Source organism: Myodes glareolus, chromosome 27, assembly GCF_982192425.1.
Source record: "Myodes glareolus chromosome 27, mMyoGla1.1, whole genome shotgun sequence".
NCBI lineage: Eukaryota > Metazoa > Chordata > Mammalia > Rodentia > Cricetidae > Myodes > Myodes glareolus.
Window position 1 is genome coordinate 26,815,578 of NC_142052.1, and position 26,860 is coordinate 26,842,437.

Below are 26,860 nucleotides of genomic sequence, written 5' to 3' on the forward strand. Positions count from 1 at the left end.
CAATCCACTCTGAGTGTTTGCTTTGTCTCAGTTCCTTCCCATTACCCACAAATGACATCATATCTAAAGACCATGGGAGAAACTTCCCTAACACGAAACATAATAGCAATCTGCTTGCCAGCCTTGAGCATGAAATAGAAGCCCAAGTTGAAAACAAGCCAGCCCATTCACGGACAGCCTGAAAGTAAAACAAGACCATAAAACTTAATGGGGGAAAGGCCTGGTCATAGGTTAACTGGTTGGGTCACTGTATGCAAAACCCTTTATACGACGGAACTTTTAATGAGAAGATATTCAAACAAACTAATAAAAGGTGAACTTTGAGCTCCCTTCATCACCCGAGTCAGACATCACGGGACTTTTGTGGGTGTGGATTTCCTGCAGAATCAAACTTCAGTGCAGAGAAAACATTTGGAGCAGCCACTTCTTGGTTAGTGGCTTTTTAAGAAAAGGGCTTTGTCTCGTAGATATGGTTTCTCTTCAAAGCTTTCAGCCGAGTCCAGGGAGCGACATCTTCTTGTCTTCCTTATGTTTTATATATTGTAGGACTTGTGGTTGATAATTACTGGGAATGCTTGTGTAAATTCTTCATTACCGATGAGTTATATTCATGCAACGCAGAGCCCAGCAGCACAAAGGTAAAGTTGTACAGATCACAAAGTCGTAAAAGAATATCTGTGTTCTCTATACAGGTCTTGGGTGGCCATTCATCCAAAACAGTCTGCCACATTTGGGAGATCGCGTGACGTCTGCCCCATCCTAAGAATGAAAGTTCAAGTTTATCCAGATCAAAGCAAGAAAGTCTTGATTTGGAGACCCATGGCAAATGGGGGTTGAGAAAGGAAACCGGAGACAAGCCCTGACAATGGATGTAACACTCGGTGCAATGGCTGCAACTCTCTGCCCACACACGGCAGGTGGCAGAAGGCCTCTTCCAAGGTTCTCCTGTGATGGGATGGTTCATATGCTGGAAATCTGACCAAACAATGTGCCAGATGCCTACCTGTGAATCTGAGCAATTCAAACAGCAGAAAGACCAATGGGACTTGGCTGTAGGACCCCCGCTCCCCCAGGACCGTGATGACATCAGGTGGGTATCCACTACCATTCAGGTCAGGTGCCACTCCAAGTCCAGGAGGATTAACCGGGCTGGTATTGGATTCCTTAGATGCTGAAGGAAAGGCTGAAGTCCTGCTCACTCAGTCTCCCTGAAACCCGGAGGGAAAGTTGCTTTTTAGGACCTTAAGCCAGCTTCCCCTTCAGAGAGAGAATTTCTACACTTCATTCTTATTTTTAAATTCCACTTTGAACATTCTGGTTTATTGTTCCGGCAGAAACCATGGTAACCCAACACCTTGGCAATCTGTGTTTCTCTTTCTCTGCACATCTTTACTTAGTGGAAGCAGGAAATGGCAATGCCTACTGTCTCAGGTACTTTTGCAGCTGCGAATGATCACATGATCCAACCCAGGCCAGTGAGACAAAGGAGAATCTGTGACGGGAAATTTGATTTCCTAATAAAAGAGCGCCATGTCTTCCCAACCTTGTATGTATCCAACCCATACTGACCACCTGATGAACCATCCAAATGGCGACAATGGGAAACTTGAGGATGAAGGCAAGAGGCAGAATCGGCCACAGGAATGGAGGGCATGATTGAGCAGTAGGACCACACTAACTTATAAAAACAAATTAGCCATTTGGCAACCAGCTTTGCTTCACAGGTATTCTGGTGTTCTTGGCTAAATACTCTAAGCTCCATTACTGACCCTCTGAAAAGGTCATCATCGGTTTTATATGCATGCTTCCCTACACATAACAAAGTTTGTAGGAGGAAATCAAGCCAATAATTTCACTTATGTTGAAGACAGAGAAGAAACTCAAAAAAGAAAATTTAAAACAAAGTAAAGTTTTATTAAAAAAATCTTTGGGAGAAAAGTACTTGAAAAGATCATAAACTATATACATATTTCCTTGCTAACACTTTATACTTCAAAACATTTGGAAATATTTAGCTAAAATGGTTTCAAACTCTAAGACATGGAACTCTCTAATGCTACTAAGCGTTGATTATGTATGTCAGTAAAAGTACATGACAGTGCATGGTGCGTGCGTGTGTATGTGTGTGTGTGTGTGTGTGTGTGTGTTTGTGTGTGTGTGTGTGTAGTGGGTATGTACAGTTGCTTTCTGGATTTGTGGGTCCTACACCTAAGAATTAAACCACCTCTAGAACATATCTGGGGCTGGAGCAATGACTCAGTGGTTAAGAGCCCTGGATGCAAAGAGGTACCATGGAAACCTCCTAAACAACCCAGGCTATTGCCAAAGTTATTGCATGCTCTCCACAAACTGATAGCAAGGGGCTATCACGGAAGGCAACTTGTGGTTCTTCTTCTTCCTGGAATTGTTGGCTTCCTTGGTCTACGAGAGTGGAAGAAATAGAAGCAGGGAACAAACAGCATTAGGGTGGCTGTGGGTATGACAGAGACAGTCATCTGGGAGACAGACTTGGATGAATCAGCTCAACTTCATTCCAGAGTATAAGGAATAAACAGGATCGGGGAGCCTGGGGACAAACCCTAATTTGCATTAAGTGGCATGCTCCTATCACATGACTTTATATGGCAGTAGGGTCTGATAGCCGAGCTCCTAGCACAAGTCTTCCAGCAGGAATTTGTGTCTTCAAGGGTCAAGCTAAAGATAAATCAGGGATCTGGCTTAGGGACAGATTTCAGCTAAGGTCAGTCTTCCAGGCCCAGGGACAGCCTCCAGATAAGGACAGGCAGAGAGCAAGAAGTTTCACTGGGGAGAGAAGTAGTCTCCATGATGCCAAGCTTTTGGGAAAGCTACCAGGCCATGACAGACTGCAACGCCGACCAGCCAACAATGCCTTCCAGCAACACCACCTATATATCTCATTGGACATGAACAAACTGGCACCTAACTAGTGCCTTCACCCTGACTGGTAGTGTTCATGGTACTGGACGGTAACATGGACACTACCAGAGGAGAAAGGTAGACCTCAACCCAGCTGTAAAATCTTTGATCCACATTGGTGACCTGTCTACATGGTATGCTGGAACAATAGCGGCACAGACGTTGTTGGAGTAACCAACCACTATCTGATTGGATTTAAGGCCCTCTCTGTGAGCTGGAACCCATACCTGATACTGCTGGGTGGTCAAGAACCTGGACTAGCTAGGCCATGGGCCTACAGGGAAAGCAAATACTATCGCTCTGCTAAAGAAATCCTGCAATGCAATGATTTTTAACGACATTTGCTATTCCCATAGATCAGTGTCTAGTTCGGCCCTCAGAGAAGCAGGAGATAGCAACAAATACCGAGACCCATAGCTGGAAAATGTGTAGAGAGTGAAGGACCTTGGGACGCTCAGTCTTAAATGTGATGTCTCCCTCAAACCCTTCTCCTCAGGATTCAGAGAACTATTCAGAAGAGCGTGGAAAGCCTATAAGACATTATAGTCTTATAGTGGGGACACCGAGGCCTTCCAGACACAGTAGGGCTGCCACACACGGGACCTCACAGAGACTGTGACCGTGTGCACAGGGCCTGCACAGGTGAAAGCCAGGCGGGGTCTCAGTGCTGAGAGGGGGGCGTGGAGACGATCCTCCCACCCTAACCAAGACGCCGTCTCTGACTGACAGCTGTTGGCAAGGGAAAATGCGCTCTCTCCAATGGAGTCTCACAGGGTGATGACCACACACGTAAGGGCAGGCCCCATTCCCAGCTGGAAACGGCCCACTCAGATGAACTCAATGGTATTTTAGAGGCTTTTGTTTGGTCTCATAATGCTTGGTTTGAGCATTTTTAACCTCACTAGTCTCTTGTTTATATATTATAGCTTCCATTTCTTTTGTGGATATATATATAGTGTGTGTGTGTGCTCCTCGCAATGTTTATTTTCGCTTTTTGTTTTTTCTTCTGTGTTTGTTTTGTCCTATTCTGGTTTATTTGCCTGTTTGTTTTCTAAAAAGAGAGAAAGAAACCATGGAGTTGGATGGGTGGGGAGGTGGAAAGGGTCTGGGAGGAGGTGAGGGAGGAGAAACCATGACCAGAGTATATTGCATGAAAAAAATTATTTACCACAAGGACATGTCCTCAACTATGTCCATAGCAGCTTTGTTTGTCAAACCCAGAACCTGGAAACAACCTAAATGCCCCTCTATCGAAGAATGAATAAAAAAAAAATGTGGCACATTTACACAATGGAGTACTACACAGCAGAAAAAAATAACGACAGCTTGAATTTTGCAGGAAAATAGATGGAGCTAGAAAACATTATTTTGAGTGAGGTAACCCAGACCCAGAAAGACAATTACCACATGTACTCACTCATAGGTGGTTTTTAAACATAAAGCAAAGAAAACCAGCCTTCAAACCACAATCCCAGAGAACTTAGACATCAATACGGACACTAAGAGAGACTTACATAGATATAACCTACATGGGAAGTAGAAAGTATAAAAAGACAAGATCTCCCGAGTAAATTGGGAGCATGGGGACCTTGGGGAGGACTGAAGGGGAGAGGGGAGAGGCAGGGAGGGGAGCAGAGAAAAATGTAGAGCTCAATAAATATTATGGAAAAATAAAAAAACCCCTGTTTTCTATAAAAATGTTATGTTTTAAAAATAGAAAAAAGTGGGGGGAGTAGGAGAAGAAGAGGGAGGGGGAACTGGGGTTGGTATGTAAAATGAAAAATAAATTTTTTAAAGCAAAAAAGAGAAAAGTTTAGAAAGGAGTGCTGATGGCTGTTCCTGAGGGCCCAAGTTCAAGGCCCAGCTATTACCTGGTGCTCATAATCATCTGTGTAACTCCAGGCGGAGGGGGTTCAGTGCACCCTTCCGCCCTTGGAGGACAGCAGGCATGCCCAGGATACATAGACATATGTGCAGGCAAAGTACCCATATATATATATATATATATATATATATATATATATATATAATAAAAATAAATAATAAAATATTTGGAAAAGTATGCTGTACCTGTACTGAACATACTTGTTTTCCTTGTTACTATTTCTAAACAATGAAGTGTAACAGCTATTACATGCCCGTTCTCAGTGTGGAGGTGAGTTCAAGAGTACGGAGAGACGGGCGTAGGTTATGTGCAACGCTCTGCCATTTTGTGTAAGAGACTCACACATCTGTGGATTTTGGCACAGGGTATGTGTTCTCTGTAACCCCGCCCCCAGGAATAGGTTACATTCCACCACCTACCGTGTGTGTGTGTGTGTGTGTGTGTGTAGACAAACATAGGCCTGTACTGCTTTTATAATATTGATAACTTTGGGAGGGGCAATCTAAGATGATTATAGGAGAAAGCCTGATATTCTAGGAGGATCAGATAGTGGGGGCCTGGGATGTGAGGCCTGGGAAGGGTCAGGAGCTCATGGGAAGCTTTGGTTCAGGTCTCACTGGAGACCCGCCCCCCTGTCTCCAGTAGCTACCTGTCACGGGTGAGGATTGGATTAATCAAATTTTCAGTTTTTCTGAATCTGGTCAGCTCTCAGTTCTTTAGAGATATGCGGGAGGCAGCTTTCCAGGAACCCTTCCTACAGCTTTCCTACCCTCGCTGGGGCTGGGAAACCAAGAGTTACAGGCCTTACATTCTGGTTTACTCTCTGAGCATCGGAGGCGAGGCGAAGTTTAAATGGAAAGCAAGCCTTAAAGGTTAATGACCTGACAGCCTCAGGTGAAAACACCTGCCGGTCCTCACCCTACCCTGCCCCCAAGCTTCTGATATATCTCCTCCCAACCTCCACAGCCATCTATCTATCACTCTGAGACTGCAGGGCAACTAACCAGCAGATGGAATCTCCTAGCCTCAAAATTTCTTTTCCACCCCGTGAAACCCGAGCCCCTGAGCCACACACAGTTCCACTCTGAGGAGACACTGGTATCCTTGATTGTTCTGCTTAAAGGAAAATCTGCTTTTGTTGAGGTTTACTTTCTCCTAATTCCAGGCTGCCTCTGTCAGTCCTGATCTAACAAAGACAACTTGTGACAAGAATTGGCCTCTAAACTTTGAGGACTGTGTATTTTTCCCCTAATGGGAAAAGTGACTTTGGAATTTAGATTTGCATACATGGACTTCAGCACAGATTGTAAAAATAGTTTCTTTATGGAGTTGACCCTTCATTGGGAAACCTTGTTAAATGAAATTTAATGTCAACTAGCTTTAGCTGAAGTGGTTTTACCCCACTGCATTCTGTTGGGCAGCACTCGTACCTGTCTTTCGCTTGTCTATTTCAAAACATGATTTAAAAATATAGAAGTAATAACTCTTCCCCTAAGATGCTGTTTCAAGTGAGATGGCCCCTCCCCCACTCAGCATTTAATCTGTAATTTTGTAGGTTACTCTCATTTGCAGATTTTAGAAGGAGCCTTTTATTCTCCTCCAAGTGTTAAAGCAATTTAGATTAATTGGCCTTGGAGTCTTTGATACCCATTTTAAAGACGTTTTAAAATCTGTTGAAGACGATACCCTTTCATATGTGATAAGTAAAATTCTTGGCAGATGAAAGCCCTCTCTTTCTGTTTTTGCACAAAAGGAATTTTCCGAGCTGTGGAAAAGCCGCAGAGGTGAGAGCAGAGTGTTTCCACGCTGAAGGCCAATTCCCTTCTCCTTCCCTGGGAATCTTATCCTCCACAGCTGCTTGGAGAAAATGGGAGCAGAAGGAGGGTGCCCGCTCTCCTTGCAGGACAAAGGAGGAGTGGCAAGCACTCCGCACGCTCCACACTTTGCATTTCATGGCCACCATCCAAATGTGTTTACCAGACTAAATATTCCACACATCCACAAGCGAGTGCCACTCCCTAAGGACAAAGGTTTAGTAATGAAGGTAGCCATGGGGTTCCTCAAGGCCAGGATGATTCCTTGGAATTTCTGACTGGTACCTAGAGTGGAAGGGTGGAGCCTTCCTGGCCTTGACTCTGACTCTTAATTCCTCCCTTAGATTGCCAGTCCTGGGGCTAGCCTCTGAAAGGTGGGTGCACTGCGGTCTCTCTCTTTCCCTTTCTGTTTAAGACAGAGACAACGTCTACATAGTCAAGACCAGTCTCAGATCGAAGAGCCTCCTGCCCAAGTCTTGGACGCTCAGAAATCCACTGGTGTCCCTGGACTTGAAGGAAGGTTCAAACATGGTACAGCTATCATTTGAGTTTGGTGTACATTTCTGTGTGTGTTTAGGGCCGTTGGGCAGACAGGTAGAAAGCTTGGTTAATACGTGTGAGCAACACTTGAAAGTAAGGCTAAACACTGCAATCCCATTGCGTGGGAGGCTAAGACAGAGGATGGTGAATTCCAGGCTACCCTGGACTATACAGTGACGTGACAAGTAAAAGGGCCACCATGCAAGCACTTTTTGACACTTTCTCGTGGACTCATTTTTCCCCTCCCTTTGATTAAGTTAAATGTGTTGCCTATTGAAGGCCAACAAAGCAAATTGAGCCTGGTGGTGCAAGCCTGTGATCCCCACGACTTTAGAGTCTAGGCTCAAGGCTAGCCTGGGAAACTTAGCCAGTTCCTGTCTGAAAATAAATACTGAGAGCTGAAGATGCAGCCCAGCGGTACAGCCCTTGCCTAGGACGTAGATACAAGCCCCAGGACATGGAAACGAACAAAAGCAAAATCCAGGAACGACCCACAAAGTCAAAGATACAAGTAAAAGAACCGGGTTGGGGGGGCACTCAGAAGTTGAGAGCACAAAGATAATGATCAGAAAGGAACTAAGGAGCTTTAAAGCAACCGTGACAGAGGAAAGAAACGTACCGCTAGGGATGTATTGCTGTGATCTTCATGTATTGGAAGCCGACAGAGCTGAGGCCGACCACGGATTTCCAGCCCACAGCACTGAGACAGACAGGAGTCGGCTTCAGGCAACTTATGTGTAGTACTGTGTTGTGGGAACCCTAATAACAGACAGTGTTAACAATTAATAATTAATATCTCTATCTAGAAGATAACAAAATAGACCACTAACTTAGAGAAAACTTAGAAAAAATAGTTAAGTGGACTTAAAAACATGGAGGGGAGTAGCTGGGCACCAAGGAAATTTAAATAACCATGGGCATACTTAACAGGACTCCCTGAAAGTATATTTAAAAACTAAGCTGCCCAAATTGATACTATTAAAAACAGGTATTAAAACCAGTGTTAATCCCACTGGTCAAGAATAAGACCACTGTAAGAGTTTAAGGCCAAATCTGAAGCAAGTTTTAATTAAATACTGGCCAAATGGATGGGTTTTGGCCAGGTCCATACCCACGTTCCTGGGAAATGGCCCCAAATCAAGTTTTACAAGGGCTTAAGAAGGAAAACCCGTAATCCATTGCATTTTCGACCAGGTCCAATCAGGCGCAAGCATACATCCTGACATATTTCCTGCCCGTGACCCTTCCACCCACATGTGCTCAAGCACGTTAAGTGCTGATGGGCCAAACACGCGTGTTCAGGGGAGTGAAAACACGTGGCTCATTATTGCCCCTCAACCATAGCTTCCAGCATTTCAGGAACCATTGGTCTTGAGCACGAGGCTTGCAGATCAGAGGCGTTTTTGTTTCGTGGATCTTTTGGGCACAATAATTAGAACTTAAAATGTAACTTTGGCTCTCACACTATAAACGCATTGATTTCTGTAGCAAAGAGAAAGTTGTGAAAGGTACCCATAGAGTTTCTTGGGATTGTTTCACCAAATATTCAAACTCCTTGAACGGTAGAGGTTTACGGGGAAAGCAGCCCCTCCTCCTTGCTGACATCTCGCTCTCACTCAGAGAAGAGACAAGCTATGACACACCGATGTATACTGTTGGAAATTTCCTAGGTGAAATGTTCCAATGAAGAAACCATAGTTCTCATCTATTTTTTTTTATAAAAGATTTATTTTTTTATTATGTACACAGTGTTCAGCCTCCATGTATGCCTGCAGGCCAGAAGAGGGCACCAGATCTCACTACAGATGGTTGTGAGCCACCATATGGTTGCTGAGATTTGAACTCAGGACCTCTGGAAGAGCAGTCAGTGTTCTTAACCTCTGAGCCATCTCTCCAGGCCCCTAGACTTCTCATCTTAAAGGGAATAAAAGATAGTTTATCCTGACCATGGCCTGGGAACACAGATAGAGGCTATCCCCAATCCCTAGTTCCAATGCGGAAGCCGTTTCATGCAGTTTTATAGAACAAAGAAAATTATTAATCAAGACAAAAAAAATACATTGGTGGTATATTTACAGTACAGGGAGATGGGGAAAAGCATTTCTATGGGCCCAAGATGCTTTCTGAGCTTTGGGGTTCGTGGAAGCATGTAGTCTAATAAGTAATAGATTCCAGAAGGTCTCTATTAGTCACGGGACATCAGTCCTGACACAGTGATGAGCAAGGAGTGGCTGTCCTGGTACTAGAACTAGCCCCAGGTAAGGCAAGTCACATCTGAACCTGCAACACCTGGACCCGCAACCTCCCCACCGTACTGGATTCTACTCATTCAGTCTCTGCAGACAGCTTCTTTCCAGGAGTTCTCATTCACAAATACTGTTGCACGCACAATTAAGCTGATATCAGTGGTACAAATTTGGCCAATAAGAAATCAATTAATATAATATATGTTAAAGAATTACAAAGATAATAATAAGCTATGTAAATGTACATGAGTCAAGGGATTATTAATGATTAAGATATAAATTACTCTGGTCTAATTCTCGGGGAGCCAGAAAGGCACCTCTTTGAAAAGGACAAGCAAGCTATAATATTCATATTAAGGCCTGGATTAATTTCGAAAACATTATTTTTATTTTGATTTGTTTTACAGCTTAGTCATGGATGATGCATCCTCTGTGCTATGAGGGAGGCCCATAAATTTTACGGTTGTCCAAAGGTCATAGGTTAGCAGGATACTGTTGTTAAGGATGCTGGTAGGGGCGTTTTCTCTGAGCTGCAGAGGACTGGAGTTTACACAGGAAGTGGAGCTCACTCCCGGAAATCCAGATTTTCAGGCTTGGCTATGAAACTGGGAAAGGGAGGAAAGAAAATGATATTTTGAACTGTATACTTTCCTATCACCCCCTGTCCCAGCACAACTTAATGGGTTACCAGTTCCTTTAGGGTGTGGCCTTTGAGTAGCTACAGCCTGGGCCTTGAGAACGTCAAACAGGTAGATGTCTTTGGCCTGGGCCGAATGCTGGTCCCCAAGCAGCAGGGGCGGACGGTGGATTTCTGAGTTTCCCAGTTCTCAGGTTTATGACATAGCCATACAGCCAACTGCCAAAGTCAACCAACGTTTCGGAGAGCTTGAGTACTCTTCTTAAAGCTCGATGCTGAGGTTAACCCCTAAACCTACCTACAGGGAGCTCATCCCTGAACATGTTTTCAGTTTACCTGTTTTCTAGTTGAACTACACAAGCACATACATATATTAAAATGGGCCAGAAGTCAGGGTGTCCTAACCCCATACCTCTTCCATTCTTGACGGGACATATGGCCTCTGACGCCATAATGGACTCCACAGCTTCTCAATCACATTCTGCCTGAGAGGACAAAGGGCCCTTCCTTAGAAGGGAACAAGGCTTGTAAAATTCCCTACTCTTTCCTTTCCTTTATACACTCTGTATCGCCTTACTTTGCAGCAAGTGTTCTATGTGGCAGGAGCTTACTTTCCTCTCTGGTTGAATAAAAGACTTTCATTTGGCCTTATATTCGTGGTGCCTGTAAATTACTTGAGACGGGTGTTTAATATAGGTGTGGTATGGCAGTAGCTGTGTTACGCGCTGGGTGTCTGGGTGAAGGTATTTTAGAAGTACCAAGACTTCCTGTTGAGAAATCACTCTGCACACTTAGGACTGAAGTAAAGGCTCTTTAGCAGTGCTTGTCTGGCTGGGGCTAATGCCCAAGGAAGAGCTGACCTCAAACAGAAGGTCAGACAAACTTACAAACACTTTAGGCTTACGCATTTTATATGAGCTGTGATGATTAAGACTCTTTTATTAGGTTCTGGCTCCTGGTTATACTTTGAACAATTTAAATAGACAAGGGACTTCAAGTCTGGTCACTTGGCAGAGGAGAGATTTACAAAGCAAAGACAATATTATTTCTAAGGTTCATCTGCCTGTGCTGTTCTGTTCTAATAACTGTTTTTCACAGGCATCTTGCGCACCTGACCGAATTAGACTTTTTCTGATAAGAGCACAGGAGATTTTTTTATTATTTATTTATTAAAATTTTCTACCTCCTCCCCTCCTCCCTTTTCCCTCTCCCTCCCCATCTCTCCCTCCCTCTCTAGTCCTAAGAGCAGTCAGGGTTCCCTGCCCCGTGGGAAGTCCAAGGTCTTCCCCGCTCCATCCAAACAAACCAGGCTCCCACAAACTCAGTCCATGCAGAAGAATCAAAACCCAGTGCCGTTGTCCTTGGAGAGCACAGGAGATTTAACGGTGGTTGTGAACCTGTGTTGCCCCCTTGAGCTACCTCTTAGGGATGTGTTCTTTGATATGTGCAGGGAGGAACCTGATGGCTGGTGGAAGTAAGTCAGGGTTGTCTTCTTTTGTTATGGAAATGAAATCCAATCCGAGGTCCGTCTTGGTGAATGCACATTAGAGGAAACTTCCTCAGCGTTCCTAAACTTCAATGATGGTACAGATTTTCTTTCTCCCTGTCTCTTCCAAGCCCGGTTAGTACACTGTTTACCTCCCAGTCATATGGGATGCAGTGATCCTTTAACTAAATTCTACCTTGTATAACTTAGTATTTCCTAAGCAAGTTTGTGAGCAAATCCTTTGTAGGATTAAATTTACAATGCACGTTTTCCTGCATCTAAGGCTTTAGTCCCTGAGTGCTTTAACCGGTGACTCTCACACCAGTCCAGGCAGGGCCTCTTACCACCTGGTTAAACCATCAGCAATCCAGAAAGGATGGTTTGAATATTGGATGGTCCCTGCAGATTCGGGTGTGAAAAGTCTCAGAAGAGGGGTTTCAAAGGGACACTGGAACTGATAGCTGGGGAATAAGGTCATGGAGAGTCATTAAAGCCAGAGACAGGAAGATAAGCGACAACATGGGCAGGGGTTACAGAGAGGGGTCAGACCCCGGCATGAGAAGCAGACAGCAGGGGGAATGTAGCGCTAGAAAGAATGAGAGCCCTTGTGACAGAGGTGATGTCTGTCCAGGCAGGAGGCAGCAGGGGATGGAGAAAAGTGCCATTGATGTCCCTTTGATGTAAGCTCAGTTCCTGGGAGGGATCCTGGCTCTAGGATGCGTTTGGCTAGATGCTCCCAGACAACATCTCCATCCTGTGTGTGTGGAAAGTGGAAGCTTTGCTGCAGATATTGGAGCCTGGGTCCCAGCTAGATTCTAGCACTACATCCGTTGTGTCCTTGTCCCAGATGGCAGTGCTACCTGGGAGCTTCTCGGAACAAGTATGTCCCTAGGGGTGCTCTGAGAGTTGCACCTGGTCCTACCTCCCTTTCTTGACTCTGTTTCCTGTGTGATCTTGCTGCCAGGATGCTTTGCTTCATTTGGACTCCGTAAGTTACACCCCCAAGGACTATGCAGCGAAATCCTTGAAGCCATGAACTCAGCGAACTCTCCCACTCATGAACTGTTTTGTCAGGCGTCTTCTCCCACCAGCATCCGAGGATTGTACAAAGCTAAGCTCTGGCAGGCACAAGGGGACGTTGGCTGAGTGGTTTTTGGTATAACCATGAATCAGGAGAAAGAAACCACACATTATTTTGTTTAATATAAAGACTATTGTATTGGGAAATATTATTTTAGGTTGTGCTGCATTTGTTTAACTCTGTGAAGCTGTGATTCCTTGCCTGCCTAAAACTTCTGATGGGCTAATAAAGAGCTGAACAGCCAATAGCAAGGCAGGGGCAAGGATAGGCGGGGCTGGCAGGCAGAGAGAATAAACGGGAGAAATGAGAAAGAGGAAAAGCAATGAGAGAACAGGGAGAGGAGGACGCGGGCGACCAGTCATCCAGCTCCACAGCAAGCCATGGAGAAAGAAGCAAAGAAAGGTAGACAGGACAAGAAAGATAAAAGCTCAAAGGCAAAAAGTAGTCGGGATAATTTAGTTAAGAAGAGGTGGCTAGAAACAAGCCAAGTTCAAGTTTGATGGTTATAACTAAGAATAAGCCTCTGTGTGTGATTTATTTGGGAACTGGGAGGTGAGCCCCCCCAGAAGACAAAAGAGTCAACACTCAGCATTATTGAGGTCGGGATGATAGATTAGTGGGTCAAGTGCTTGTCACACAAGCATGAGAATTCGAGACAGGTCCCCAGCATCCATGTGTGTGGCTGTCAGGTGTTTGTGCACACTCACAATGTCAGTGCTGTGGAGGCAGAGATGCGAGGATCCCTGGGGCATTCTGGGCAGCTAGTCTTGCAGAATCCATGAACTCCAGCCAGATTTAGTGAGAGTTCTGTTCTCTGAAAAGGAGGCGGAGCGTGAATGAGGAAGACAATGAATGTTGAACTCTGGCCTCCATCCACATACAGGTGTACACACATGAACGGACACACACATATGAATGCATGCACATGCATATAACACACACACACACACATACACACACACACAGTGATTATTCTCGGGAACTGGCACAAGAGGTGAAGTAAAGAGAGCTTTAGAGAGCACCTCAAGGAGTCACAGACACAGGGTTGAGCTGGGATGCTACACAAGTGACCCTTCACCACTCAGGCTGGTCTAGGCATGCTAAATGGGCAAGGTGGTGACTCCTTGGTGGGTCACCCTAATAGAATTCAATGGGGAGACAAGAGCAAAGACCTGGGAGAGGCAGAGAGTCGGAAGAAGAGCAGAGCTGACGTTGTACCAGTGGGCTGGACTCCTTCCCTGGGGCTTCCATGAGCCTCTTGGTCCTGGTGACCTCTCAAGGCCCCAGGGGGCAGGCCAAGGAAGTACTGGACATTTCTGAGAGAAGCTATGTAGCCTGCTTTGGCTCAGCTATACTCGAAGGGGATGAAGATACCAACCTGTATGTGTCCTTGGAAAAATTGAAGCTTTGCTTTCCCTGATGCTGGGTGATGCTGTCCCTGCCACCCAGGTCTACTCAAGATGTGGTGTGTTCTTTTTAAAGATTTATTTATTTATTTAATGTGTACTGGTGTTTTGCCTGTATTTACTCTGTGTGAAGGTGTTGGATCCCCTGGAACTGGAGTCACTGACAGTTATGAGCTGCCATGTGGGTGCTGGGAATTGAACCCACGTCCTCTGGAAGAGCAGCCAGTACTCTTAACTGCTGAGCCATCTCTCCAGTTCCTTTCCTGTGTTCTTATTCCTTTTACATCATTGAGAATGTAATAAGTAGGGGCGGAGAGATGGCTCAGCGGATAAGAGAGCCTTCTTTGAAAGCACAAGGACTTTAAATCCCAGTGCGTCCAGAAAAAGCTGTCAGTGACTGTGCACACCTGTGGGGATCTGAGGTAGAAGGGCCACCGGAGCCTGCTGACTGTCAGCCTAGTTCCGGATTAGTGAAAGGTCCTGCCTCCAGGGAACAGGGCAGAGAATGATGGAGCAGGATACCCAATGTCATCCTTTGGCCTCTTCCACATGGGCACACATGCGTACACATGTGCACACATGCAAGAACTTGCATTTACCCCCACATACACACATTCATATATGCAACACACACACACACACACACACACACACACACACACACACGGAAAATAAATACCAGAACACAAAAGTGTGTGCAATAACCAATGGCGGCCAAGGTTCTAAAGGTGCCTTACCCATATTAACTCCCTGGGCCCTCTGCACAGCTCCAAGCGGTGAGGGAGAAGCACTTGCAAACTGCAGAGAAAGACACAGAGCCAGGCGAAGCAACTGGATAGGGTCAACCGGAAAGCAGCAGGCCATAGCAATTCCTCTTGAGGGACGCAGCCCTTTGACATGGGCAACACTGCTTTTTAAAACATCCCAGCAGTTAATTTATTTCATACCACCATAAGCGGTCACTATTCTGTGGCCAGGGGGACAGTATTTCTGTGCCTCTGTCATTTAGGATGCTTACTTGACTGAGATTTAATGAGTAAAAAATTAAAAACAGGCTTTTGTTATGTAGAAATTTGCAGGTAATCTATATTCAAAACAGGCTAGTCAAAAATCAAACATCTGTTGGTCACATTAATTTTTGTGGGAGCATTATTGTCTCATTCTGATATACATTTGCTGGGAAAAAAAATGACTCCGGATTTACAAATTGGCTTTGATGTGCTGTGCAGGAATCGCCCTCTGAATTGATAAACACGCTGCTCCGTGGAATCAGGGGGCTGAAATGCCGTCAGCTGCAAGGAAGCTCTGAATCACAGCAAAGTCCTGGGCGTGATGATAAAGTCATCAACACACTTGCTGGCTGGTGATGGAGGAATTTAAATTAGCCTGTCAGCCTTGGCGATTGCTCCAGTCTGCCCAGCTCCTTCTTCACCAGCTCCACTCCCACTGCTGACTGAACCGCCATCTTGAAAATCTGGATTTCAGCCCGCAGCGATGACATTGTGACAATTGGGTACACTAGGCTATGGTGCTGTGGTTACTTTACCAGGCAGGTAAGGTCACGACTAAAGAGAAGACCCCTGCTCATCAAAAGTCAATAATTCTTTTTCTAATAAAAAGGAGGGCTGGAGTTCTGGGTTCTCTGGCTGAATCCCCAACACCCATATGGTGGTTCATAACCATCTCCAACTCTAACTCCATGTCCAGAGAATCTGATACCCTCTTCTGGCGTTCCCAGGGGCCTGGTATGCATGTGGCATATACATACATGCAGGCAAAACAAGTGTAACAATATGTAATAAAGTAACAATAATGATAAATAGTAAAACCCCATATCTAAGATGGCAGAGACAGACCAGAGAAGACGGCTCCTACCATTTGAGACAGACGAGGAAGAACCACTTGCCCCTGAAGCCCTGGGAAAGTATTGAGTATCGTTGAGGACAAGTACAATCACTAGTCAGAGGCCCTGGGACCCTCAGCCCTAAAAGAGATGTCTCCATCAAATTCTTCCTCTTGGGACTCAGGGAACCGTGCAGAAGAGGGGGCAGAGAGAGTGTAAGAGCCAGAGGTGATTAAGAACACCAAGAAAGCAAGACCCTCTAAATCAACATGAGCAAAGGTCATGTGAGCTCACAGAGACCGAGGTCATGCACAGGGCGTGCATGGTCTGCTCCACACTGGGTCCTAGAGCTGAAAGGGGCAGTGGACATAAGCCCCCAGCCCTAACCCAGAAGCCACCTCTAATTGCAAATGAAAATGTGGTTTTCTCCACGTGTCCTTTCTTGGGCTCTTTTCCTTCTATTTTACCCTACTCGGATATGTTAGTTTTTGTTTTATATGTTATATTAATTATATTGTTATCCCTTAAAATCTAATTATTTTCTAATGAGATACAGAAAGGATGTGGATCCAGATAGAGGGGAGAAGGGGAGGGAGGAAAAATTGTAATCGGCATATATTTTACAGTGGAAAAAAAATCTGTTTTCAAGAGAGGAAAAAATGTATTTCTGATGTTCACTTTCTGCAAAAAAAAACCAGGATGGATGAACGGAGAACAATTTGATTCTCTATTTAGCGGCTGTAGGGCTCTCCTTGTTCCCAGTAGTCCTCGAGCCAAAAGGACTGCCAGTCAAATAACCAGCCAGACTACCCTTGCCAGCAGGAACCCTCTGGAACATTCCTTGGCTGCCTTGAGAAAACATGGCTACCACAGCTGATGGCCCTGGCTACTGGAGACACAAGCTTTAGCCAAGGCTGTCTAGCACCTGGTTTCTTCTATATTTTTTTAACATTATGATATAAATACATAAATCTCCCCCTTCCCTTCCCTCCCTTCAAACCCTTCCATATACTCCCTCCTTGCTCTTTCGTCTGTATAATGTTCCTCGTATGTATGGTTTCAGGCTGACCACTGGGTGTTGGATACGATCAGCATGTGTTTCCCCGGGAAGATGGTCTCTCCCGCTCTCAGCATTCCTTAGTTGCTTGTAGCTCATTGTGTAGGGTTGAGGACTCCTGAGCTCTTCCCTGCTCACTTTGGCACGTCTATGGATGCACCTTAGTTCAGCTCACGTTTGGGATTTGATGGATGTAGCTTCCGACATTCCAAGCAAACACAATCTCACAGCCAACCTTCTGCCATCCTGGCTCCTACAGTCTTTCTGTCCCCTGCCCCGCGATGTTCCCTCAGCCTTAGGTGTGGGAACTCTGCATTTTCATTACTGTGGTTTTCTGTAGCAGTCCCCATTTGTTGCAAAGAGGGGTTTCCTTAATGAGGGATGAGGGCTACTCATCTCTGTGGGTCTAAGGACAGCTGTTTAGGTTGTTGTTGGGGGTCATGCTGGTTTAGTAAAGTAGTGGTAGAGATGCTCCTCTGAGATTCGTGAGTTTACTAGCACCGAAATTTGTTTCCAGTCCCAGACATGGTTCCTGTCTTGTTGTTCAGGTCTTAAGGCCAATTAGAGAACTGTGCATTACTGCCAGGGTATGTGTGCCACTACTGCCTCATAGGGTTATTGTGACATGCTGGTCGTTGGTTGTGGTTCTTAGGCGTCATGGCTGGTTCATTGATTGTCATCATAGACTGTTGGTTGCCTCCTTTCCTTGGGAGCTTGCATGGCACCTTCCAGTTCTGTGATAGCTAGTCCTCTGGGAGAAGACTTTCAGGTCTGTTCCAGCTCAGGGGCCTCTGGGCCCTGTTTCTGAAATGCACTGTACCTTCAGCAATAGGGATTTACCTTCCACTTCAGTGGGGGTAGGATTAGGGTGGGCACTCAAGGGCAATAACAATAGGCTGTATGCTTTGGGAGCCTCTTGGACAGCCCTGGCTGAGAACTCAAAAGAGAGATTCTCATGTCTGGTATTGAGGGTTTTGATGGTCTCTTGGAGAGAGCATTTTCTGCCCAGATGAAAAAAGTTCACTACAAATGTACGTGTATGTATGTGTGTGTGTGTGTGTGTGTGTGTGTGTATGTATATCTGTGTGTATATACATGTGTAAATACGTGCATATATACATGTGTGTACATATATGTGTATGTATATATTTGTGCATGCATATGTATATGTTTATACGTGTATATACATAACAGAATTATGTATGAATATTATAGAGCTTTTTTGAGATAAATTGTTAATAGTATTATTCCTTATAACCCTTTCAGACATTCTTATTGTTATTTTACCCTCCTCCCTCCTTCTGGATTTGTCTCCCTTTTCCCAGGTCAAGCTAAAGCTACAGAGAAACCCTGTCTCGATAAACAAAACAAGAAAGGAAGAAAGAAAGAAAGAAAGAAAGAAAGAAAGAAAGAAAGAAAGAAAGGAAGGAAGGAAAGGGCAGATGAACACATGACATTTGTCTTTCTGGGTTTGGGGTTACCTCATTTAATACGATTATTTCTAGTTCAGCGTATTTACCTGCAAAGTTCATGACTTCATTTTTCTTTACAGCCGAATAGTATTCCATAGTACATATTCCCATCTGCATTGTTCCTTCTTTGGTTGAAGGACAGTTAGGGTGTTTCCATTTCCTCACTCTCATGCAAAGAGCAGCAATGGACTTGCTTGAGCAAGAACCTGTGAAGGACGATGTTGAGTACTTTGGGCATATGCCAGAGATCAGTATATCTGGGCCATATAGTAGTTTGCTTTTACCTATGGAGAATTTTGAGAATTCTCCACACTGATTTCCAGAGTGGCTGGCCCAGTTTGTGATCACAAACACGGACCAAGATTTCCCTTTGCCTTGCATCTCCACCAGCATTTGACAATTGACTTGTTGATCTTTGTCTTTCTAACGGGTAAGATGAAATCTCAAAGTTGTTTTGATTTTCATTTCCTTAAATTACTAGGGATGATGATCATTTTGTGAGATACTTCTGAGCCATTTTTTCTTCTTCTAAGAACTCTCTGTTCATGTCCCAGGTCCATTTTTTTGAATGGGTCATTTTTTTCTGTTTGTCTTCCCCTTTAAAAGTCCCTTGTATATTCTAGATCTAAACCCTCTGTCAGATGTCTCATTGACAAACGTTCTCTCCCATTCAAACCTTTTTAGTTTTATGGAGTTCCTTGTCAATTGCTGCTCTAATTCCTGGTCAAGTGAGTCCTATTCAGAAATTCCTTTCATACCTACATCATGGAGGGTAATGCCTAGGCTTTCTTCTAGCAGTTCCAGCATTTCAGGTTTTACATTAAGGTCTTTGGTCCATTTGGATTTAGCTTTTGTATAAGGGTCTAATTTTAGATAAGGGTCTAATTTCATTCTTCTGCCAGGGACATTCAGTTTCCCCAGCACCATTTGTTGAAGATCCTTCCTTTTCTTCAGCATATTCTTTTCATCCTTGTCAAATGTAAGGGGCTGAAGCTGCATGTGCTCATGTGTTTGGATCTTAGATTTGGTTCCACTGGTTCACATGTTTCTTTCCGTGCTGCTACCACCCTGTTTTTATTCCTAGGGCTCCATGCCGTATTTTAAGATCTGGAATAAAAATTCCTCAAGCATTGTTCTTTTTGCTGAGGATCATTTGGGTTACCTGGGATATCTCGTGGTTCCATAGGAATTTTAAGACAGCTTTTTCATTTTTGTGAAGACCCATAAGGGGATTTTTTTTGGGTGGGGCTGATTTTTTGTTTATTTAAAAAAATTTAAAAATTTACATATTAGCCTCAGTTTCCCTCCCACCACTTCTCCTGCCACCACCTCCCCCTATCCCACCTCCATACACTCTTCAGAGGAGGTAATGCCTCCCTTGGGGAGTCAACAAAGTCTGGTATACCAAGTTGAGGTAGGACCAAGCTACTCCCCCTTTCCCCACCCCATATCAAGGCTGAGCAAAGTATCCCACCATAGGGAATGGGCTCCAAAAAGCCAGTTCATGCACCTAGGATAAGTCCTGGTCCCACTGCCAGGAGCCCCCGTCCCCACAACAGATCAAGTCACATACTGTCACCCACATTCAGAGGGCTTAGTTTGTTCCCATGCAGGATCCCCAGGTCCAAGAGTCAGCGAGCTCCCACTTGCTTGGATCAATTGTCCCTGTAGTTTTCCCAGTGCTGACCCTGGTAAGGGCATTTTGATTAGTATTGCTTTGAATATGCAAACAGCTTTTGATAGAATGGTCGTTTGTACAATGCTAATTTTACCAATCCATGAGGATGGGATGTCTTTCCACTTTCTAGTGTCTTTATCTCTTTCTTCAGAGGGTTAAAGTTTTACTTGTAGGGGTCCTTCACTTCCTGGGTTAGGTTTATTCATAGATATTTGATTTTATATGATGCTATTATGAATGGGTTCACGATCTCCTTCCCTGAGGGTTTGTGGCTGATGTATAGAAATGCTTTTGATTGGTGTACGTTGATCCTGTTTCCTGCTACCATCGCTGAATTTATCATCTCTGGAAGTTTTCTGCTAGAATTTTAGAGTACCATCTGCAAATAGGGATTGTTTGGCTTCTTCTTTCCCTGTTTGTACCCTTTAATTACTTCCTCTTGCCTTATTGCTCCAGATGTATTCCAAGCACAGTTTTGAGGAGTGGGATAGTAGACACCCAGTCTCAGTGGGATGGCTTCAAGCTTTTCTCCATCTAGGACGCTATTGACTGCGGGCTTCTTGTATATCAATATTATTGTGTAGAGGTGTGTTTCCTCTTGTCCTGTATTTTCTAGGACTTTTATCATGTTTTCAAAAGGAAGACCTTTTCTTCCTCTATTGAGATGATGGTGTGATCGTCTCAAGTCCATTTATGTGGTTTATTACATTTATTGACTTGCATATGTTGAACCATCCATGCATTTCAGAGATAAAAGCCAACTTCGTCACGCTGGGTTATTTTTTTTTTTTGATGTATGTCTGTTTTCTGTTTGTAAGTATTTTATTGAGTATTTTTGAATCTATGTTCATCAGGGGTATTAGCCAGTTGTTTTTTTTTTATTGTCTTTATGTGGTTTGGATATTAGTGTTACTGGTTCATAGAAGGAATTTGGAGTTTGGGAGTGCTCCGTCTCTTCCTCTTCCTTCCTTCCTTCCTTCCTTCCTTCCTTCCTTCCTTCCTTCCTTCCTTCCTTCCTTCCTTCCTTCCTTCCTTCCTGCTTGTCTGTCTGTCTGTTTATATTTCTTTCTTTCTCTCTTTCTTTTCTTTACTTCTCTCTCTTTCCCCTTCTCTTTCTTTCGTTCTTGAATAGTTTAAGAAGGGTTGACTGTAGGTCTTTGAACGTCTACTAAAATTTTTGCTGTGAATCCATCTGGTCCTAGTTGTTTTGTTTTACTTTGTTTCTTTTTCTGGAAGTTTTCTTTTTTATTACTGTTTCAATTCTCTCACTTGTTATGGGTCTGTTTAGGATTTTGACTCCTTCTTGGTTTAATTTTGGTAGTTTGACCAAATCTAGAAATTTTTCCATTTCTTTTAGGTTTTCTAACTTAATGGAGTACAGGTTTTTAAAATACTCCATTATAGTCTTATGAATTTCTTTGTGCCTGGTATAATAGTTCTTTGTTGATTTCTGATCCTATTACTTTGGGACCTGTCTTTCTTTCTTTTGGTTATTGGGTTAAGAGTCTGCTAATCTCATTTATCTTCTCACAGTACAAGCTCTTAGATTCACTGATTCTCTGTATTCTTTTCTTTGTTCCTATTTCATTGATTCCTGTTCTAATTTTTATTATTTCTTGCCACTGACTGGGTTTGGTTTTTTTTTTCCTGACATTTTGAGTTGTAACATTCAATTATTTATCGGTACTCTTTCTGATTTTTTAATGTGGGCACCCAGAGCTATGCTTTTCCATGACAAGTCTGCTTTCAGTGTGTCCCAGAGGTTCCTTGTGCTGTGTTCCCATTTTCATTTAGTCCCAGGAAGATTTTTATTTCCTTCTTTAATTTTTCTTTGACCTATTTATTGTTTGGTAACAAGTTGTTTAGTCTCCAGGAGTTTGTGTATTTACTAGAGTATTTTTGCTGTCAAATTTTAAATTTTGTTACTTTGTGGTTGGACAAGGAGTGATTTCAATCTTTCTGAATTTGTTTTGTGTCTCAGGAAATGGTCTATTTTAGGAAAGCTTCTGCTTGCTATTGAGTAGAATGTGTATTTTGGGGTGTGGTGGTTTGAATAAAAGTGACCCCTACAGGCTCATAGGTGACAATGCTTTTCACCAGGGAGTGGCATTATTAGGAGGTGTGGCCTTGCTGGAGTAGGTGTGGCCTTGTTGGAGGAAGCACTGGGGATGGGCTCTGAGTTTTCAGAAGCTCAAGCAAGTCCCAGAGTTGCTTTCTTCCTGCTGCCTGCTGATCTATAAGTAGAACTCTCAGCTACCCTCCAGCATGCCTGCCTGCATGACACCATGCTTCCTATCATGACAATAATGGACTAAACCTCTGAAATTGTAAGCCACTCCGATTAAATGTTTTCCTTTATAAGAGTTGCGTGGTCATGGTGTCTCTTCACAGCAACAGAACCCTGTTATTCTGATGGGTTTTCCTGTATATGTGATTGTTGTATGAGGTTTTTGCTCCTTTGTTTTTTTGGGGGGCTCATCACCCAGTTCCCAAATAAATCACACACAGAAGCTTATTCTTAGTTATGAATGCCTGGCTTTAGCTTGGCTTGTTTCTGGTCAGCTTGTCTTAGCTTAAATTACCCTGTCTACCTTTAGCCTCTGGGTTTTGATCTTTCTCTATTTCTGTATACCATACTTGTTTCTCTGCGGCTTGCTGTGTAGCTGGGTGGCTGGACCCTGGTGTCTTCCTCTCCTTGTTCTCTTGCTCCTCAGTCTCTCTCCTCCCAGATTTCTCCTTCTATTTATACTCTCTGCCCGCCAGCCCCACCTCTCCTTTGCTCCTGCCTTGCTATTGACTGTTGAGCTTTTTATTAGAAGCATCTAGTGTTTTAGACAGGCACAGTAACAGAGCTTCTCAGAGTTAAATACAGTGTAAACAAAAATCATACACCTGAAACTAATATTCTCCAACACGTGACTTGTGTTTTTCCTCCTGTAACTTTCAACAGTCTTTCTTTGTTACATCTACTGAGTGTTTTTACTGTAATATGCTGTGGGGATTTTCTTTTCTAGTCTTGTCTATTTGGTGTTCTGTGAGCGTCTTGTATTTCTATGTCTTCCCTTATTTTGGGGAGGTTTTCTTCTATGATCTTGTTGAAGATCTGGTCTATGCTGTTACCTTGAGGTTATTCTCCCTTATCTATGCTTTTAATTTGAATTAGGATTGATAGTTTCGTGGTGTTCCACATTTTCTCTGTGTTTTAATTTTACCATAACCCTTGTTTATTTGATCTAGAGCCTCAGCTTTATCTTTGAGTCCTGATTTTTCTATCTTCTGTCTGATTTGTCATTTTTGTACTACTTTACTTGGAGTTTCCTAATAGAGTTATTGGGTTTTTCAATTCCACCTTCAATTCAGCATGAGTCCTCTTTAATGTCTTCAACTCCTTATTGAATTCTGTTCTTAAAGTCTTAGATTGTCTTTGTCATTTCTGCCAGTTTGTGTTGTCTTGGGCACCGCTGGGGTGTTCATTCTCAAGCGCTTTCTCCTTAATTCCATCGAGCTGGTTCTTGGCGTCTTCTTTGAAACTCCTCCAATTCCTTGCTGAAATTTATGATTGCTCTTTTAAATTCTGCATGCTGGGATCCATCTAGATAATTCTCGTTGGCAAACATCTCCACAGCACTGGTAGGTTTTAGGGAGAAGTATAGTGATATTTTGTGTTTTAACGAATAGTGCATGCCTGAAGATCAGCGTGCAGAGCTAAGCCACTAGAGGCCAGGTGGTAGTGGCTCACACCTTTATTCGCAGCACTTGGGAGGTGGAGACAGAAAGGATATGGCTGGGCAGAGAGACAGGAGCTCCAATGCAGTCTGGGGTGTGGTAGAGACGGTTACAGTCTGAGGCAGTCAGACTGAGGACACGGTCAGCCTAAGGACGCAGTCTGAGGAGGCAAACAGGGTTGCCCCTAAGGTCTCCCTAGTGGCTGGCCGCTCTGCTTCTCTGATCCTTCAGCTTTCATACCCTAATAACTGGCTCCAGGTTTTTATTATTAAGAACAATTAGAATTTATGCTACAGAGAAGGCACTGGCCTGATCTCCCATATTGTCATTTTTTTTTTTTTTTGATGAGTTCTGGGCATGTGGACTGCTTTTGTTCCGAGTCTGTTATGGACTGAACAGGTTGGGATAGAAGAGAGGTTGTGTGGGTGGTTAGGGTGAGAGGTTGGGAACGGCTTGTGTGGAATAAAGTCAGGTGATCAAAGAGGACTGGGCTGATATACAGAAGAGCTGGAGTGTTAGAGTAGGCCTGGTTTGGTGGAAAGGTTGGATATGGCTTTGGGCGGGGGGGGGGGGGGGTCTTACGGATTGGGGATTGGTAGGTCCTGGGTGAAGCCCCGAGCTCCTTTGGAGTATAGGCAAGAAAGTTCACACCAAGCAGAGGCACTGGTGGTTGGGCAGGCCCAGGCTAGACCTTTCAGGTTGCAGACAAAATGTGGACTGAGATTTCAGGGAGATTCACCAGGCTAGACTCTGGAGGAGGACCTGGGAAGTCTGGGCACTGAGTGAATTGGCTGGAGCAGCATAGTTGGTTGTAGGTGGGGTCATTCCAGGTGGAAGACTGGAGGCTAGCCACATGTGGCACAGGCAGGGTGGTCAGGCTAGGCCAGGACACTGATTATAGTGCTGGGACTAGACCTGGAGGGTTTTGAAAGAAGATGAGAAGGGTGTGGGTACCGAATTCTGTGGTTGGAGGCTGTTGCACACTGTTTCTTAAGATGTGAGTTACCATGCAGGGAGGCAGGCATGCCATTAAATTTTGGCAATAGCAAAGGTTTCTAATACCGAATTAATAGATGGAAATTAATTTCTGTCTCGACAGAGCGAATGGACAGCAGCCAGCTGATCGGAGACTCAGGGATCCAGAAATGCACTGGCGGAAACTCCCACATACCTGGGATATGGCCCGGGCTGGGCACACACTAAAGCCTACCTCAGCATCTCAGGGGGCAGTCTGAGCAGGTAAAAGGCTGTGGGCTGCTTTCTTTTTTTCTTCACATTGAGCATAAGAGGTAGGCCGTACAAGGAGGCCTGAGGAAGGAGGTCCTGCGTCTCTGCTTGTACAGAGGCCACATTTTATCAGAAAGCTGGACACAGCTTGATTCCTTCCTGACTTGGAACCCAAAGGTTTAATTAAGTTTCTGTACGCATAGGAAGGGCCCTGAGCGGCTAGCATGGAGTCCGTGCAGAGCCCTGGGGCTGTGGGCGCTATGCAAGAGCGACAGCATTCACACTTGATCAGTCGAGAGGAAAGTGGAGAGATGTGGTTTGGAGTTGCTAAGTTTGGAGTTGCTAAGCTCTGCCTTTGGATGGAGGCCTGGGATGTATCATGGTTGGCTGACTTGGCTGTGGTCTATATGTTGAGGGTCACCTGCAGAATCCTAGGGCAGGGCACAACGGTTTACATGTTCCTATGGAAACAGGCTTGTAGTAATATATTATTAAGCTCTTAGGATTGTTTGGCGGGCTCACCACCCAGGTTCCAAATAAATCACACGGAGGCTTATTCTTAGATGTGAATGTTCGGTCTTTTCTTGGCTTCTTACCCACTTAACTTATATTATTTTATATAATTATTATATATTACTCTGCCTTTTGCCTGTGGGGTTTCCCTTATCTTACTTCTGTAAATCTGATTCTTACTCTGTGGATTACTGTGTAGCTGAATGGCTGGCCCCTATTGTCCTCCTCCTTCTTTGGTTACTTCTCTTCCAAACCCACTTCCCTGTTTTCTCCTACTTAATATTTTCTCTGCCTGCCAGCCCTGCCTATCCTTTCTCCTGCCTGGCTATTGACTGTTCAGCGTTTGAGTAGATCATCAGGAGTTCTAGACAGGAAAAGAATCACAGCTTCACAGAGTTAAAGAAATGCAACATAAACAAAAGTAACACACCTTAACATAATATTCCCAATGTGGGCTCATTCAAGTACTGCATGTTTTGTAATGTACATATATATACACACATATATATATATGCATATAAATAAACTAAGACCTCTCTCTCTCTCTCTCTCTCTCTCTCTCACACACACACACACACACACACACACACACACACACACACTAAGGGCAAGAGAAAGGGGATGAGGAGATAGAGGGACCCTCACTTTCAGTGCATATTTTAACCACTTGAGTTAACAACAATACTTTCTATTTGTTAAGTACTTTTTATACTGGGTCAGCTAAAACGCTTTTGTTTGAAAATTATAGAAAAGTCTCTTGACATTTGTTGGAGTAAATTTAATTTCATGGTTCAAATGCTGAGGCACAAATATGCTTTTGATGGATTTGGCTGGGGCCCTGGCTCAATTTTTTAACACCCTACCCCTCCCTCTCTCAACTTCCCTGGTCAGTCTCTTCCAGGGTGGCTTCCTTGGTAGTTCATGGTTCTTAAGTTGTCAAATTCTTAGGTATTAGACCATTCTCACAGAAGAAAAATAGAATTTCTCTTCTTAAAATGAGCTAAGATAAAAATTGATCTTCACTGTAATTGAACCCAAGCTGGATAACATGTTCTAGGATACTTGTTTAAAAATAAGTCAATGAAAGGACTGGACTTTTACCCCACGTGCCTTTAATCCCAGCACTCAGGAAGCAGAGGCAGTGTTATTTCCATAAGTTCAAGACCATCCTGGCCTGCGTAGCAAGTTCCAGGTTAGCTAGGGCTACAGGGTGAGAATCTACCTCAAAATAAACAAGCAAATAAACAAACCCAATACATCAAACCCTGATCCAGGCAATCTTGTCCAGGCCTCATTTGGGAAGGACGGCAGG

The 26,860-nt window shown here is 44.0% G+C and overlaps 1 long non-coding RNA gene across 1 annotated transcript; it reads left to right on the forward strand.

Moving 5' to 3' along the window:
• The first annotated feature begins 330 nt into the window (after positions 1 to 330).
• LOC146889337 (uncharacterized) lies at positions 331 to 2,236 on the forward strand. Its single transcript, XR_015000061.2, has 2 exons — positions 331 to 430; positions 693 to 2,236. It is a non-coding gene; the product is annotated as an uncharacterized LOC146889337 (long non-coding RNA).
• Positions 2,237 to 26,860: the final 24,624 nt, after the last annotated feature.